Source organism: Aricia agestis, chromosome 5, assembly GCF_905147365.1.
Source record: "Aricia agestis chromosome 5, ilAriAges1.1, whole genome shotgun sequence".
Lineage (NCBI taxonomy): Eukaryota > Metazoa > Arthropoda > Insecta > Lepidoptera > Lycaenidae > Aricia > Aricia agestis.
Window position 1 is genome coordinate 14,107,539 of NC_056410.1, and position 17,654 is coordinate 14,125,192.

General features: G+C 33.9%; 1 protein-coding gene across 3 annotated transcripts in view; it reads right to left on the minus strand.

The window, feature by feature from the left end:
- The window catches only part of LOC121726779 (muscarinic acetylcholine receptor M5), a 51,763-nt gene extending 34,109 nt beyond the window's left edge, over positions 1-17,654 (minus strand). For all 3 annotated transcript variants that reach the window (XM_042114288.1, XM_042114290.1, XM_042114287.1), the window contains exon 1: positions 17,531-17,654. The gene's annotated coding sequence lies outside the window, so the exon portion shown is untranslated. The remainder of the gene's footprint in view (positions 1-17,530) is intronic.

Consider the following 17,654-nt stretch of genomic DNA (forward strand, 5'->3'; position numbering starts at 1 on the left):
TACTAGCTATTTGACCGAGCTTTGCTACACGAACACGAATAAAATACGGTTCCAGTGCGATAAACGAATTGCGGCGCAATGGAGTTGCAGGCGTCATCTTGTATAATATTATACTAGCTATTTGACCGAGCTTTGCTACACGAACACGAATAAAATACGGTTCCAGTGCGATAAACGAATTGCGGCGCAATGGAGTTGCAGGCGTCATCTTGTATAATATTATACTAGCTATTTGACCGAGCTTTGCTACACGAACACGAATAAAATAACATTTTCTAAAAATGATTCCTAGCTAAATCGATTTATCGCCCCTGAAACCCCCTACATACTAAATTTCATGAAAATCGTTGGAGCCGATTCCATGATTCCAATTAAATATAATATACATAATATATACAAGAATTGCTCGTTTAAAGATATAAGATATGATACATAATGATGTATTTTTTTAAATATGTGTATTATATAGGCAATAAAAATCTTAAATGCATGTATAGTATTAAAAGTATTAAATATATTTCCGTTGTCTGGTAACCCTAACACAAGTCCTTCAAGTACTAAGCACGGGGCCAGACGGACGTGGTGCGAAGTGTCCATAGTTTTCACTCAGTCCCTTACGAGTCTCGAAGTTATTGTAAATTGTGACAGGACTCCTCGTCAGCCCACCAGCTTTTGTCTAACATGTCGGCGGAATTCCGACGTAACGTGGTTAGTAACTTACATACGCACACGTACGGCAAGTGAAGCTCCACTTTATTCGCAATTTGTGAGTCACTATGTTCTAAAAGGTGAACGTTGCCCTTAAAACGAATTAAAGTGTCAAAATATTTAAACGTGAACCATTTTAGCTCTGGCAGGGTCATTTAATCTTAATAATATTAATCCACGAGTCTACAAAGAAACTATATTTAAATAAGTACTCGAAATGAAATATGCTTCAGATTCATCTATAAAAACAACATCTTATAGTATGTAAGCCAGGCTAAAAGACTATACAAAAACATATAAAAAGTAATCAGTACATTGTACGCTCGAAGTATTAGAAGGTCCGTTTCTTAGAAGCATTAAAAGGATCGCCGACACGAAACCTCACGATATAACGGTTTGTAAAATACCACATTCCAGTAGAAAAATCTACGATAAACTGAGCTGACATACTTTGAAAACACGTGATCTATTCATATCGGAATTCTGTGACAGAGACTCATAAAATCGCGTAGGCTCCGGCAGCTTCACATTGTATATTCCGTAAGCCGGGTGAGCTATATCGACCCGCCTGTTAGCTTGTATTGGATGGTGCTTCCGATATATTTTTTTCCTTGTAAGTGCATTTACGTAACATAATTTTCACCAGGAATGATGCCTACAGGTATTTTCACGATTCGGTATCCACGTATCCAATCATAAAGTAGTTTGCGTGAAAATTGGATTCCAATATTATGTATATATTTATATGAAAGTTTTTTTTTATGAAATAAGGGGGCAAACGAGCAAACGGGTCACCTGATGGAAAGCAACTTCCGTCGCCCATGGACACTCGCAGCATCAGAAGAGCTGCAGGTGCGTTGCCGGCCTTTTAAGAGGGAATAGGGGAAGGTAGGGATGGAAAGGGAACGGAATAGGGTAGGGGATTGGGCCTCCGCTAAACTCACTCACTCGGTGATACACAGCGCAAGCGCTGTTTCACGCCGGTTTTCTGTGAGGACGTGGTATTTCTCCGGTCGAGCCGGCCCATTCATGCCGAAGCATGGCTCTCCCACGTCAGAGGTATTATGCGGCTTTAGTTATAGTCGACTAGTTTAGTACTTACTGTAATAGACTAATAGACTACTGTAAACTTTATTTAACCAGTTGCCTGGTTATACATTTAATGTACCATCGAGGAAATTGATGCAGTTGACGGACCTATGTTATGTGGTAGGCTTATGTCAATTCAATGTTAGCTGTGAATGCTGTGATCAATGTGGATCAATCAGATGGGTTTGACTTAACAAAGTTACTAGTCCGCCATTTGCCTAGGAACCTCTTTTATAGAACATTAGTAACGCGAAAATTGCAGTTTTAGTCTTCGCTATTTTCACAAAATGTTGCAAAATTCAAAGTTTCTTATATGAGACGAATAAACGGATAAGTACAATTTATATGCCGCGAATGCAGAATATTAAATTTCATCTTGAGCTCGGCGCGAATACTCGGCGCTAATAGCATTTAATAATTTCCTTTCCGAGTTCGCATATTTAATCACAAATATTTCGTTGGTTTACCTTCACAGAAGTATGCTATTACATTATTTCGATAAATACGTGCTTTCTACCCCTTAAGAAAATTTATTTATTAAGGCCCTTCCCCTACGGAGATTCCGTAATTTAACGTATTTAGAGCCTTATAAACTCATAATTTGAAAGCTACAAGGTTATAATAAAAATACAGCAATAATCTTCAGTATATTATCAACATTCCTTTCCCCGTTTTAATTTTCTATTTTTGTTTATTATAGTCATGATATTTAGCTTCCAATGTAACACCAATTTCTTAAAAATTAAGGCATACTTTCAGCATCTCCCCAGTGTTCACAAATTACGTTTATTACACACGACAATAATAGATAATTTTATTAACTACATATTCCCCATTTTAATTTTTTTAGATCAATTTTGAACAAAGATAAGTAAAAAAAAATGGATTTTTGTGCGATCTCGGCAACGCATCAAATGTATGGTCAAGGTTGTTTGCTCGGGGGATGGCCTTAATACTGAAATCACTTCCTATTCATCGTCAACATCAGCCTATTGCAGTCACTTCCTTCTGATACTTTTAAATATTGTACATTAGATACGAAGCCAAGTTTTGAAACATAATGAAAACTTCATAAAGTGAATACTGACATTATTCCCGCAGATAATATTACGCGACACAATAGCTACCTGCGATATTCCAGCGACTAAAGCGTCGTATATCATAAGCTCTATTTCATTGTCCCAGCGACAACGTATCAAGAGAAAGTGGATGGTTTAATTAAAATTTATTGCGAAAAACACGATAGCAGCCGGTCATCGCGGACAATAGATTAAAGTTTTCCATTTATAAACTTTCACCTTTACAAAAGTGTACGCGAACTTGTTTGCTTTTTATCGAGGTAGGCGGTAGGGCCATTAAAATTGGGTTTGTTTATTGTGTTAAAAGGAAAAAAAAAAGTTTTATTTAAAATGTGTATCAAGATACACTTTTCAGGGTTCCTATAGTCAACAAGGAACCCTTATTGTTTCCGTCTGCCCGTCCGTCGGTCTGTCTGTACGCGGTTTTGCTGAAACGAATACACATATTATTGATGCCGAGTGCCGACAAAACGGTAAGCATATAAAATCTTAAAAAATATATATTATGGTATCCTCGCTTGATGTGAAGGAGGGGTCCTTCACATCAAGCGCGGATGATTTTTTCTTTCGCTTCGATAGGTATTTTTAAAAATATTTCGAGTATTCAATGATTATTTTCCGATTTAGGGATCCATATTTTGTGAAATATGAAGTTGAAAACAGAAAAGTAGAAAAGAGTCCAGTTCTCCCCCTTCTACCAGCTTTACTTTACATTTCTAGAAGCAACCGTTTTGCTTCTAGTAAGTAGTAGATTAATTTTGTATGAAATGTAGATGAAATTCCACTCTCATAAAATATGCGGGCAGATAGCTTCCAACCTAAAAATATAAATACAAACTAGAAAACTTTTTTCTGAAAGTAGAAACCAAGAAGGTTTTACTTTCAGAAAAAAGGAAGTTAAACCAAGAACTGATTATGATAAAAAGTTCCCTGTTGATATATTTTTTAGCCCTTTGTTGAACCAAATAATTACTATCATTTCAACAATTTGTTAATCCAAACCGCACAATAAAAGAACAATGAATAATCATTGATATAAATGAAAGCTATTGTGGATTTCGGCTTATAATAAGGGCAGATGATGTAGGTATGCTGTATTGAAAACCTATTCACAAACCTTTTGTTACTACATTCCTGAAAACGGATTTTATTTCGCAGATAATATTGTATTTGGTGAGGTACTCGTATTTTATAATAATAAAGAAATTGGTTTCTCAGAATCTTATATCTTTAAACGAGCAATTCTTGTATATTATATATATTTATAATTGAAATCTCGGAATCGGCTCCAACGATTTTCATGAAATTTAGTATATAGGGGGTTTCGGGGGCGACAAATCGATCTAGCTAGGAATAATATTTAGGTAATGTCATTTAATGCGTGTTTTATCGAATACCGAGCAAGGCTCGGTTAAATAGCTAGTATTATATTATACGAGATACGAATTTTATGTTTTAGTAATTAATACAGTACCTATATTTTCAGTCATTTATGACAACGATACTTACATATTAATTCATGTAATGGGTATTGTCCAAAAAAATCACATGTACTTTTTATATTTTTTTTCGTTAAAATAGGGTATTTTAAGAATATATATTAAATAATTTTGAAATTCATTGGCTAGTTTTTTCTCAATAAATTTTTAAAGTTTCGCTCTGACGTCATCATCGGCCGCCAATTGAAGTCTGCATATGTTTTAAATTTCCTTTCAATCTTATTTATAATGGCTGGTTCGTCAAATGCAAGTTCTCATTATGTGATAGCTGATACGAGAAGCTTACCAAAAGTTCGAAACGTAATGTTGGTCGAATTTATTGCTAATTTAACGCCATTGAAGGTCAAACAAAGGTTAAACGTATTTGTTCAAAAATATAAGTAACTAATCGGTATTTTTTTCGTTTATATACAGAAAAACGATCACTGACCTTATTCCTCGAAATGTTTTTGTAATGAGCAAAATTTAAAAAAAAAATGGACAATCCCCATTGTTACTATGATTGTGAAGCATAGAATTTTCATCTAGATAATTTTTGTTGATTATTACTAGATGACCCTGTGTATTTTGTGTCACTTAACTATAATAATCTGTATTTCGAAGCCGGTAGCTTTAAAAAGGCATCATTTTCACTAGTAAAAGCCTCCTTCTTCTACTCTCAATTATCTGAGTCTTTTCATGAAATGGCTTAGAACATTGTTTTAAATTTTATATTATAATAAATAATAATATGCAGGGTGCAACTAAATCTTCCTGCCAAATTTTGATATACTGATCCTTGTTAAAAATAAAAATACACGTATTTTTCTTTTATAATCACCCAGTACTAATAAGTTGAGAAATAGCTTTCGAAAGTTATACTAAAAAACACTACAAGACACGACGCATCGCCCGCGCGTGACTTGCCCCCGCGCGTGCGTCACCCCCCCCCCCCCCTCATACCCACCGCCGCGAGTGTCCATTCTGCAACGATTTTGAATGGGATAATATGTAATTAAAAAAAATAACACCTAATTTTTTTTGGTTAAATGGACTCTCCTAATGATACCTAAGCCCTGGAAAAATTTTGAAGGTTTAATTGCACACTGTATAAATTGTAATATTAAATTACAAAACGGCTGGGTTTGCGGGCGACCATCTGCATGTTGCGTCACTAAACAACGTAATATTAGCCATTACTGGCGCCCTAAAATGGCGGCTTATTTTGAATTTGGCGGGGAAATTGGCCGTTTACTGTAAATTACTGATGTATGATTAAAAGGTTGAAATACATCACAGAGTTACAAAAGGTAACTAGCTTGGGCACACACACATCAGAGTTTATCAGCCTTCAGCTAAGCTGGCTAGCTAACTAATATTGTGGGACTGTATTATTTAGCTAGCTAGATAGTTTAGATCCTTCTTAGCTTAGAATTTGAATTTTAATTCTTAGCTAGTAGCTGTACGTGTCCAGTGGGTATTGGAATCAGTATTTATCACTAATTGTAAAAATTACATAGGCGGCGCGAGTTTATCGACATAATATTTTGGTTTTATTGCCTCATTTTAAGTGACCGAAAATTGTAATGGCCTAAGAAATATTATTAGTTTATTCGAAAGGAAGAAAAAACAAAAAACCGGCCAAGTGCGAGTTGGACTCGCCCATGAAGGGTTCCGCAGCAGCAATAAGGTTTATTTTATGAAATTAAGAGGTTTTTGATTTATTTTCATATTTCAGTTGATTTAATGAAAGATAAATTATGGTTTACCATTTATGACGTATAAAAAAACTACTGGCTAGATCTCGTTCGAACCAATTTTCGTTGGTAGTTTTTGTAGTAATGTACATCATATATTTTTTTTAGACTTCTCATGCCCCTACTTTAGAAGTTAGAGGGGGGGGGACACATTTTACCACTTTGGAAGAGTCTCTCTCGCAAACTATTCAGGTAAGAAAAAAATGATATTAGAAACCTCAATATGATTTTTAAAGACCTATCCATAGATACCCTACACGCATAGGTTAAGTGAAAAAAAAATTTTGTTTCAGTTGTATCTATGGGGACCCCTAAATTTTTTAATATTTGTTCCATTTTTGTATCGAAATCTTAAAGCGGTTCACAGACTTCATCTATTTACCAAGTTTCAATAGTATAGCTCTTATAGTTTCGGAGAAAAGTGTCTGTGACATACGGACGGACAGACAGACATACAGACAGACATGACTAATCTACAAGGGTTCCGTTTTGGCCATTTGGCTAAGGAACCCTAAAAATATGCCATGAACATTATGTAGAATAGGGAATGTGAGAATGTTTCGCGTCGGAAAACATTACTGCTTTGAAGCGACGCTCGACGTTAATTCGCACGAATTGTCATAAAGCCCAGTGTTATATCACTATCATTCTGTCTACTCTGTCACTACTCTCAGTAGTATAGTATTTAAATTGTAGAAAACTTCTATGCAAATTGAGTATTTTTTTAAACTTTGTTGAAGTTTTTTACTTTAAATAATTTCTTAGTTGCTAGTCACATTATCAATATACATAATATTATGAAGCACAATTTTTATATCCTTTACCGGATTACAAACTATCTCCATACCAACACATAATCATCTCCATACGTGTGGAGTTAAGAGGAGTCCATAGCGCCGTTTTTCCATACAAACGTTGTCCCCTGTTTCCTCCCTGGATAATGCCCGTAGAGTTATGATTTTTTACCCGACTGCCAGGAGGGTTATGTTTTTGGCGCGTATCTTGTATGTTTGTAGTATTCTTTATTACCTTGTATCTCCAGAACCGCTAAACGGATTTTCACAATTGAGGAATCGTTAGATTTGTCTTAATGACGCAAGTGTTCTTAGATAGGTGACATTAAAAAAAAACAAAATGGCAGATGTTTGACGACATATTGTGAGGTAAAAAAAATAAAAATTCTACCAAGCATATCGAGTGGGGTATCAAAATAAAGGATTTTAAACACTGATTCTAAATATGTTTATAACTTGCAGTTTTAATATTAAATGGAACGATAAATCTACACTAATATTATAAAGTGGAAAGATTTGATTTTTTGTTTGTTTGGCTCCGAAACTACTGGACCGATTTGAAAAATTCTTTTACCATTGGAATTCTACATTATTTTTGCTGAACATAGGCTGAATTTTATTTTCGAAAAAAATAGGGTTCCGTAAGATATTTGGGTTCTTCGGACGCAAGGTGTAAAAAATCAACCAGAAAAGTTACTTATTTTACTTACGCTGCCTAAACTATAAAAGATAGAACCATAAAATGTTCTAAGTATTTGTAGAACTTCTACAAAAAAATCCGCGACACACTATACGTATCTATGTCGAGTGAGGCACAATAACCATTTTTTTACTTAAAAATCTTGAATTTTTTGAACTACATTTAAACGCGTTTATTTTACTCATTCTTTTAATTCTTAGCAAAATAAATTATTTCATCACTAAGTACAGTTTATGTAGATAATATTTGGTCTTTGAATTAATAAAATTGGACATTTGGTTTTGAAATTATGGCGAAATTAAAATATTACGATAATGCGCGTGCGGGTGGAGGACAATCTGTGTAGCCTGCGTATAATGACTGCGTCGTCGATGTTAGTGACTTAAGTGTTGGAGTCTGTGAATTGACCTGGGAATCATTTTGCTGACCGACTCTTTCCTGGGTATGCTTTTTGCAGCGCACACCGACATCCACGCGGGCGGAGCCGCGAACCGCTAGTAATAAAATTAGAAAAAATTCTGCCTGCATGGATAAATTTACATAATTAAAAATTAACTGACATTACTGAAACAAGATGAAAATTCAATGGCAAAGTATTAAAAAAACAATGATTTGGTACTTAAAACTAGAAACATACACTGAAACAGTACCAAACCTATGTACCTATTATAATTTAAAAAAACAATGATTTGGTACTTAAAACTAGAAACATACATTGAAACAGTACCAAACCTATGTACTTACCTATTATAATTTATAACGTATTGTAGGTACACTTAGAAATATCAGCACGGTATACGGTAGTTTTTCAATATTGTATTAGATTAATTATCAAAATGGTTATATGGCTACAACTAAAAAGTCGAAAATAAAATAAATTAATTAAAAATTCTTGCTTACGAGTTTCATGCCAGGATAAATAGAAAGTAACATAGAAAAATGAAGATGAAGAAAGTGGATCATAAAATGCAGTCGGAGGCATAATATTTTATGATTTATGAATTAATGTTAAACTTGGTGAGACAACAATACATTTTCAAATACCTATTTTCAATTTCTCTCACCCTTGATGTATCCTCTTAAGAGACAGACAGAGAAACAGACAAACGTTAGCATTTAAAATATTTTTGATTCTATATTAATACAACGTAATATTTTATCTTTCAAAATCAGCTCTTGAAATCCTTTGATGCTGAGATTTATTACTTACGAGCTTTTGCCCGCGGCTTCGCTCGCGTTAAGAAGTATTATTGTAAGTATACAAAACTTTCATCCCCTATTTTAACCCTTTAGAGGTGGAATTGATCAAATATATATAGATTGTTAATTTGTTGAAAAGGTAAGGAAAACTTGAGGAAATCCGTATATAAATAATGATACCAACCCAGATGTGAGACAGACCCAATGTAATCATTGATTGGCTAAGTCCAAAGACCAGAGGAACACGAGAATTCCATTTGTCTTTGGGCAACCGTTCGGACAGATAAAGTAACCTGTCCTAGGGATTGTTCGAAGGGTAACTACTTCATCTGAAAATACCTAAATCATCCACAACGGCAAACTGATTTATTGTATGTCATGGTTATTTTGGTGCTATAAAGAATTTTCATTCATTTTCATTAATTCAACCTCACCAAAACATTTATCCATATTATTATTATAATTAATGCGAAAGTGTGCCTGCCTGACTGTCTGTTTGTTACCACTTCACGCCCGAACCGCTGAACCGATTTTGCTGAAATTTGGTATGGGGATATTTTAAGTGTCGCCGCACACGGGCCACACGCGACAGCCACAAACGCCGTTTTAAGCTAGTCTATTGGTCGTAAAGTGAATCGTTGTAGCGTGTGGCGGCCGGAGTCAAAAAATGTATGAAAACTACAGGTAATTTATATTTTCCGGCATATTTAATGAAATATGCCGGTGGTGGCGTTTTGCGGTTGTGGCCGGTGGCCCGTGTGCGGGGAGCCCTAAGTACCGAGAAATTACCCAGCACACATTTTATCCCGGAGTAAAGCACGGTTCCCGCGCGATAAATCAATTCTGGCGCAACATAGTTTGCACGCATTATCTAGTTTATTAATATGACTTTGACAAGTTTGGCTTTTGCACATCGTAATGTTTTGATAATTGTGATAAAAATCTATATATTAATACGTGAGCCAAAAACTTTGTATCCCTTTTGACGAAAAATGGGGAAACGTACGTGAATGGAATTTTGCACAGTTATAGTTTATATGGTGAAGGAGTGCATTTTTTTAACAAATAAAACATTACACACACTACGACACTCACACTTAAGATATGACAGATTTTTGAGTGACAAATCTATGCATACAAATTATACTCTTTTATTTAATGTTGAAGTCTGTTGACAACATGTTGACAAATTGGAAATGGATTACAGGTTTTTTTAAATTGAATCTTAGATACTATTTGACAATGCTTACACGGCCAGTCTGAGATCAGCTGGGTCACAGAGTCAAGAGTTAAAAATAAATAATATGATAAAGTCAATATTCTTTTACAAAATATAGGTAGTAGCCCTAATGTCCTTGACACTAAGGTCGAATTTCGGCCATTGGGCGAACTCTAGTAATTCATAATCCGTGTCTGTCTATCTGTCTGTTACCTCTTCACACCCAAACCGCTGAACCGATTTTGCTGAAAGGCATGGAGATACTTTGAGTTTTGAGAAAGGTCATAGGAAATTTATCCGGGAAAATGTATGACAACGGAACTGCCGGCGTCATCTATATATATAAAAATGGATTTCCAAATGTGTTAGTCGCGCTAAAACTCAAAAACGGCTAGACAGATTGGGCTGATTTTAGTCTTAAAATATTCATAGAAGTCCAGGGAAGATTTTAAAGTGACACGAAGTTCACCGGGACAGCTAGTCTAATTTATAATATTAGTATGTGTCATTTTAGTGTAATTACTTTTGTTCAAATTTTTATTTATAAACCTCAAAAGTCTTTTAAGGAAACTTCGGAAAAGTAATCAAATTAAGCTAATGAAATGAACTTCTTGAAGCACCTTCTCTTTTGCCAAGTTAGGAAAGTTGTGTTAATTTGATGTTTCTGGCTGGTTTTATATAAAAAAACCTGTTTTGAAGAAAACTTTACGAAAAAAACGTAAAAATGCGAAAAACCTAATATTATTAGAAATTTCACGCAAAAATAAACAAAAATTGAATAGAACTGTACAATAGACTTGCTTGCGACATGACTTTAGTATTATAATTACTCCGACACTAATATCCTTTATAGGGTATGTTAAAGGGCAACAAAATTCAACAATCTAATAACTTTTACAGCAGCTTTATAATATTACGAGCTTTTGCCCGCGGCTTCGCTCGCGTTAAGAAGTTATATACAAACTTTCATCCCCTATTTGAACCCCTTGGGGTTGGAATTTATCAAAATCCTGTCTTAGCGGATGCCTACGTCATAACATCTACCTGCATGCCAAATTTCAGCCCGATCCGTCCAGTGGTTTGGGCTGTGCGTTGATAGATCACTATGTCAATCAGTCAGTCACCTTTGAGTTTTATACATATATATAGATATAGATATAGTAATGATGAATATTTCGTTTGTAAATGGTTTATGAATTCATTCGCAGCGAGTCTGGGCAAGTCAGCTGTCTACAATGACAGTGAAGGTTTCCACCGCAACACCATTTCCTCGTCAAAGATTAATTATTATTTTATTTTTAAATATTATAATATACTTATAATTTGCTTTAAATAAAGATTTTATAAGGAGAAAAGGAAATAACCTCAGAAAGACGATACAGATGTACCATCGAGGAAATTGATTCCTAGGCAATTGACAGATAATACGTCATTTAGTTGGACTTATTTTCCTGTTCTGAGGGTCGGATCATGCCAATTCAATGTTAATTATTGTGATCTATCGGCTGGGTTTGACGTAATGCTACAAAACTACATAGATCCCTCGTCTGCCTAGGAATCGACTTATCTGATAGTACGTCAGTATAATATGTTTTTAGAATAGGTGATCTTTAGTCCTGATAGTCTACCTATAAGTAAAATGACTTGAGAATACTAATTCGTATATTTCAGGTATCAGGTATTTATGTTTCTTCTATCGCAATAATTGTCTTAATATCTTGACCGTGGCATAATTAGAAAAGCCTTGAATTTTTATGTTCAATTTCTACAAGTTTTCGATTCCGATTTTATTTTGCACATCGTAAATTGCAGTTGCTTAAGTGCGCTATAAAACTCTTAATTGGCATTGGAAGTTCTCAGGATAATGATTTCGCTTAGCAGCAGTATAGTGTTACGTGCCGAGGAACAGACGAACATTTAACAATGCCACTTTAGCTTGTCTTTGAATAGGTAGAAAATTTACGTACTGTCATGTATTCAGCCACGTAAACACAATAGTAGGCAACTAGTTGAATACTAACGACCGCAATCAGAAACATATTTTATTCTACCATCGAGGAAGTTGATTCCTATGCAATTGACAGACCAACGTTATTTGGTCGAATATGTCAATTCAATGTTAATTGTGATCTGTCAGCTGGGTTTGACGTAACGCAACTAAACTACTTAGGTCCCCGATTTGCATAGGAATCAACTTCTCTGATAGTACATAAACTGTAAGAAATTCAGAAGTCTACCTACAACGCTTTTTGAGATACCGCCTGAAGACAGACAGACAGACCGTCTGTCTGTCTGTCTGTCAGACATCGAAGTCTTAGTAATAGGGTCCCGTTTTTCCCCTTTAGGTACGGAACCCTAAAAAGGATGGGTGGATCAGGTAAAATGAAAATATATTCTTACACGTATGTTTGGTATAAAGAAGCTTTTAAACAAATAAATTGATAAGTAACATACAATTGATCGATAACATAATTAGCTGATAGGAAAAGCTAACATTTTTTAAATATAATTTTACAGAAATGAATTTCGGATTCCACTGCAACGTTGGCACATGATATGAAATTGTGCCTAATTATTTTATAAGACGAGTGAGTGAGCCTCCTGTAAAATTGTTTACTCTCATGAATCATTAATGTTTATTCTTTAGATATATTCGGCAGCAACGGAAAGTACAAAAGGTACACGAAGATTTGTAAACATTACCCGTGTGCTGGAGGCATTTTAGTATTGATGATGATGATGTTTTGATGACATTATGAATCTTTGTATCAGCTCAGAGGCGATCGAGAGCGTGTCACAAGTTGAATGATTAATTATTTCGCATGACACATAGGCGATACTTTGTCGCCAGTATGTTAATTGCTAAGGTTGCGTGCAATGACTAAGCGAATGGGCTTTTTATCGATAACATATTTGAATGTACTTACGATATTAATTTATAATTATTTTTAATTAGTACTTAGGTCGAACCCATCAATCCCCAAGCGACAGCCGGCTGCCGCATAACAATTGAAAATCTATTGTGTCTGCGATACCCACGATGGAGGTGCTAATTAGATGATATTAAAGACGTATTTTGTTATTATTTTTGTACGAGAAATATACATCTTTTTCTTTTTCAAAAGGAACGAGCTCTATACTTTGATGACGTTTAAACAAAGGTTCGCTATTGTATTGACTGTTTGAGTTGCAAACAAAGTGAACATTTTAATACACTATGCAGCCGTATTGGTGTTTTTCAAATGCACTAGTTTTAAAGAGCTCTTTGTATTTCACAGCGCACAATCAGCAATAAACAATTCTTTTCATCAAATTTTTACATCCGGAACTTTACAATTATAGCTGAGAGGAATAGGAATTGCTCATTTTTATTTCGTTAAAAATCCAAAAGAGTATCAAAGATATATAAGTAAATTCATCAAGAAATAGCTGTCCCGGTGAACTTCATGTCGCTTTAAAACCTTCCCTGGACTTCTACGGATATTTTAAGACTAAAATTAGCCCAATCCGTTCAGCCGTTTTCGAGTTTTACCGTTACAATTGAAAATCCATTTTATAGGTTTCTTTATATGGATTGAAATTATTTTTTCATGAAGACCTTCTTGTTAGATTACAATGATTAATTATATATACTTAATCAGAACTACCAACGTGACGAAATAAATAATAAATAAGCGTAAAAACTTTGAAAATATCGCTGAAACTTAAGAAATAATAATAATAATATCTATGGACGCTTCACACCACGTCAGTCTGGCCCTGTGGTAAGTACCTGAAGGACTTGTGTTACAGGTACCAGACAACGGAAATATATTTAATTCTTTTATACTATACATATATTTAAGATTTTTATTATATGATACTTTTTGTTCCGTCGGCGGGACTCAAACCCGCGACCCCCGGCTTAAGCTACCAACGCGCTCACCACTGAGCCACAGAGGTCGTCAAATACAAAACAAATGTTTATATTTCTTTATCAGGGGATCGACACGTAGCAAATTGCGAGCGGTGACCGAAATGCCTTTCGAGAGAAGAGCGTGAGGGGAAAGATAAGTCGATCGGACCCCCAGTAAATACATTCCAAATTCCAACCCTTTCTCAGGAAAAATGAGGGAAAAGTCCTTCTCGTGCTTGATATACTAGGGGTTACTTGACTTAATAGACGAAAATCCGTTTAACCGCTCGAGATAATTACTAGCATTAAATCCGGACCTTTTTAGTAACTAATTTTAAGTTGCAGCCTCAGTTTTTCAAATAAATCTTATTAGCCGTAGGTTTTTTTGTAAATTTCTTTATTTTACTTATTCTAAAATTTTATACAAAAAGGAGATGCTGCATCATGTTTACTACGATATTTTGCCGTTATCTATCAAAAGATCTTTGCCAGGACTTAAGTATTCCTTACTTAATTTTATGAAAATCAGTTCAGAGTTAATAGACAGACACGTTTTCAGAAACTAAATTTATAAAACTCAAAGGTGACATGGTGATCTATCAACGCACAGCCCAAACCACTGGACGGATCGGGCTGAAATTTAGCATGCAAGTAGATGTTATGACGAAGGCATCCGCGAAGAAAGGATTTTGATTAATTTCAACCCCAAGGGGTTAAAATAGGGGATGAAAGTTTGTATGTAATAATGTAAAATAATATAATAAAATAAAATAATAATTAAAAAATAAAATAATAAAAAATAAAATAAAATGTAAAATAAAATAATGAATAAAAGTGTGAATTTTATTTAAAGTGCACGGTATTTTTGCAAAATTACGGTACAAATTAAATTACCATAAATAGGGCTCGGTAAATGCATGACAGAGCCTTTCACTCATGTTACTGTGTTTTAAATTATATGTTTTACTTTTTCTCAAGGCAAAGTGGCATAAAATTGTTTTTAAATGGTGTAGCCTCCGTTTGATATTAAAATAATTGTATTTTAATTTATGCAGCACACAGTGCAAAAGCTATAAAACTTTCCAGTACACTATTTGTGTTATAATAATATTCTTATTATTATTAGTAATTTTTAGGGTTCCGTACCTTTTAGTAAAAAATTACTAAGAATTCGTTATTGTCTGTCCGTCCGTCTGTTTGTTTGTCTCCACGTTGTTTCTCGAGAACTGCCATTAGTTAGAATTAAATAATTACCCCTATACGAATAAAATAATTATATTAAAAACAAAATAAAATTAATATTTAAACTTTTGTCCCAAACAATAAACATGATTTTTTGGCCTTTTGGCTCGATGTCAGTAACGGCAATAGGTAGGCAGTTGAAAAACTCACAAAATCCTTAATTATTATATTTTCACTTTCACAATGACTAATAAAATTTAAATAAAATTAATAATTAAAAAATAAAACGCTTCCATAAAGAAAACCTCAATTTTTTGCCTGTTTTTGCTATAAATTGGTATAGAACCCTTCGTTCGCGTGTCCAACTCTCGCTTGGCCGAGTTTTTAAACTATAATACTACTAGATGTCCCGCGCGGCTTTGCCCGCGTAATTTAGGAATTTTACGGAAACCGTACATTTTCCCATAAAAATATCTCTTATGTTTCTACTCCCTTCACTTGGTGTACTCTATATCTGTGTCAAATATTGCCATAAAAATTGCTCCAGTAGTTCGTAATTTCTAATATTTCCCCCGTTTTTCCCACATTTTCCTGAGTTTCTTCGGTCGTATTAGTCTTAGCGTGATAATAATATATAGTATATAGTCTTACTCGATAAATTAGCTATCTACCACTGAAATAAGTTTTTAAATCGGACCAGTAGTTCCTGAGATTAGCGCGTTCAAGCAAACATACTCTTCAGGTTTATAATATTAAGTATAGGTTTTCTTGAATTATCGCTTGACAAACTCGAGTCTCGATCTAAAAGACTATGAAAAGTACCAATAACAGGATCATTACAGGCTTATAAGTCATAACCATGGGACGATGTATGGTATAATATGGTAGTGATGATGATGATGAATTTAATTTGCATAGTAGCATATGCTTTCCGTTCTTAAAACAACGCCTAAATTCCCAAACTTGTATCTATAAAGAATCAGGAGTTCTCTCAGCACCTTCCGAACCACGGTATACCAAGTATACCTCGGTGCAAAATCTTACTTGTTGGTAGCAAATGCTTAGAATACTTCTCACGAAACCGAAGTCACCACATGTTTCCATATAAATTTTGAGGAGTTCCCTCGATTACTTATGCATCCTTAATCAGATCACCACTTTTGTGAATATAATACCAAATTGGGATGATACCCTATATACCAAAAGAAAAATTTTGAAAATCGGTTAACAAACGGCGGAGTAATCGTTGAACATAAGAAAACGAACATAACACCTCCCCCATTTTGAAAGTCAGTTAAAATTGTAGCCTATGTGTTATTCTGATGTATAAGCTATATTATTGTAAAGTTTCAATAAAATCCGTTCAGCAGTTTTTGCGTGAAAGAGTAACAAACATCCATACATCCACATATCCATACATCCAAACAAACTTTCGCCTTTATAATATTAGTAGGATACTCGTAACAGCTAAGCTGGAACGTTTTTGTTATCTTCAATTTTGAAGTTCGATTTAAAAAAAAAATGGGATGACTTTTGTTTTAGAATTATTTCTACGGTAAAGTTAACAAAGATATACTAATAAAGGGCCCCAAAGTATTTATAATTTTATGGTTTTGTTATAATCTTACCTGGCTATAACAATACATTTATAAAACTATCTGTACTTTTATTTCATTTTATTCGCGATTTTAATTAAAATATTAAAACATAATCTAAATTTGAAGTGAATTTAATTATTAAGTATAAAACTTATTTTTTATTTCTACTTTTCTCTTAAAACTTCTCCTTTTTTAAATTTGAATTATAGCAGAACTGTCAGATCACTTAATCACCAGCTATAATATTATATATATTAAACATACATATACAAATAAATACAAATATAAATTACTCTGCCAGAAAACCTGCTACAATATTTATTTAGGTTAAAGATTAAGTACATAATATTGTAATAGGTAAGAGAAAGTAATTATTCAGTAACAAAAAGTAAAGGTAGTAATTGGTTCAAGTGAGCTAAAATAGCTTTGAAAACGCAGACGTTTTAACTGTAGACTTATCGCGAAAAGTTAATTAACTATACGCGATAAAAATCGGCTATATAATTTGTTTCTTCGCTTTATTTTTAGTTCAAAATAATTTAAAAAACACATTATTTTAAGTTACGCGCTTAATATAATTATTTACGGAACTATTATAAAAGTCCAACATACATTTGATCAAAATGTTGCAAGTAGAAATACTTTTAAAATACGATATTAACAACCGAGTTATGAACGTAAAAGTAGAAAGAATACTTCAAATTATGAAACATTATTATTATCATATTTAATTTATGTATTAAAATTTAATTTGAACCTAAAAAATTAAATTCGTGATTTGAAACTTAAAATATTTTAAAAGTTTAAATATAGAACAAATTCAATGCTCACCTGATCATTCCATAATTTTCACCACGAAAAAAGTTCGAAACATCACTTTAAATCCAAGTTAATCCATTATTATTTCACGCTTGCAGGCTTCACGGCATGAAAGGCTGTGCGCTACGAGCGGAAA